Here is a 2029-nt window from a genome sequence, read left to right on the forward strand (position 1 = left end):
CAGTTCCAACAATCCGTTAGAGTCACGGTTAGTCGATCTCCTAACACAGATAATATCCCAACCCAGAACCCTGGCTCCAATCACCGCCGTCCAACACCCACTCAATGAGCTTCAGTTCCACAAACCACCCCCTCCCCCAACCCAACTCACCTACCCACCCCCAGAAACCCTAAACTCCCAGTCAATAATAAATAATATCAACCTCCAAGTCAACCACCTAGCGAAAATCACGGAGGACAATTCCCAAAAAATAAACCAGTTATTCATAACAATACAAAACCTTATACATTACCTACAAAAAGCCTAAAAATGCCCCTACAACCCCGCAAAAAATATCAATAATCTCCCTAAACGTAAATTCACTAATATCTATGCAAAAACGCGACAGCGTCCAACAACTAATAAAAAAAACTACACCCGACATCATCCTGTTAGGTGAAATCAAACTCAACAGCGAACACAAAATTCAATTCACCAATTACACAACTGTCCGAACTGACAGACCTAATTCCAAACAGGGGGGCGGAACGGCCATCCTAATTAAAAACAACATTAAGTTCGAAAGAATCTACACCACGGGCGCCGGTAACTCACAATTCCTCGAAACCACAATAATCGAAACAAAAATCAACAACCAAGACAAATTAATATTAATAGATGTGTACGCTACAGATAACAATAGCAGGAATTTTATACCGGAACTGAACTCACTCTTTTGGAACTGACTAGACGGCCGGCCCTGGCGAGAGGGCCGCGGTCGTGTTCTTTATGAGTTCCCGTGGTTCCCCCGAATCCGCCTGATGATGGTAGTGCGTTCATGAAGGTCGCCGTGGAGGTTTTAGTGGGTACCCTGTAGGGGGGGGGGGGTCGAGTTGACTCCCCCCTGCCTCACCCTCGGTCAAGATTAGCTACAAGACCGGGGATGGGGACGCTATCAACACCTTAGTACACTACCCCACAATACGGAACCCCACACTACCCCCAGTCTGCTCCCCCGGGCAGGCTGGGGGTGTCTGGTTGGCAGATTTCGTCCACGTTAATAAAAAAAAAAAAAGACAAGAATTCGGTTCCTCGCCATCACCCAACCTTTGGGCAGCGGTCGAGATCCCCGCGGTCACGGCTCTGACCATCCTTCCTGTCAACCGCGTGTACAAATTCGCGTGTCATCGTGCTATACCGGAGTCTTCGTATCGAACCTCACTTCTAACTATGTAGTAACGACACCCTGAGAGTAACGAACTCTCAGTCGAAATCTAAGTACATATGTAGTGTTACCAATTTTGGCGCGAACGTGGGGCGACGAAGAAAATCAAGTGGTGTTACAAATTGGCACCCAACGTGGGGCACGAATAAAATTCAGTGGTGTTACAAACTGAATTATTTTCTACGTCATAAAATATATAAAAAATAACAAACGATAACTGGTATGGGATAGCTGGGGTATGAGATAAGAGCGTTTGGATTATGCGATAGTCGGAACGAGTGAGGTGTGAATAAAGTGTTTGGACCGTGTGACTGTTCTTCGAAATGAAAATGTATGTGCAAACGAATCGCTGATTGAAAGTGGTCGTGTATGAATGAATTGTAAGAAAGCAAGAGTGTCGTGAGAGTGGAAGAAAAGTTTTGCCCAGAGAGAGGTGAGAGAGCGAAAACGATCCGTGTGAGAAAGTGAGAAATTAGCGAGTGAAGACTGTTGGAGTGTGCACCGAAATGCACATACATACGTATCAGGAAATGTGCTGTTTTGACCTGATGTTTATTGCACCACCATTCCTATTTGACTAAGGGCCTACGAAGGAATGGGTCAGTCGCTCCAGGCCAGTCTACCGAGCTAGTCGGAGATCATACAACTTAATATTTTTCCAACCATTATACTGTTACGAGCCGAGGGCTAAAGGCAGTTGTGCGTGTCCGAGGATTCGTTTGTTAGTAGGGTTTGTGTAGTTATTGAATCGTAGATGAGCCGCCGTTTATTTTACCGGCGGGTGCTACGATTCAGAGGTTAGGAACTACTCGTAGATGAGCCGCC

The sequence above is a fragment of the Augochlora pura genome, chromosome 3, assembly GCF_028453695.1.
Source record: "Augochlora pura isolate Apur16 chromosome 3, APUR_v2.2.1, whole genome shotgun sequence".
NCBI classification, from domain to species: domain Eukaryota; kingdom Metazoa; phylum Arthropoda; class Insecta; order Hymenoptera; family Halictidae; genus Augochlora; species Augochlora pura.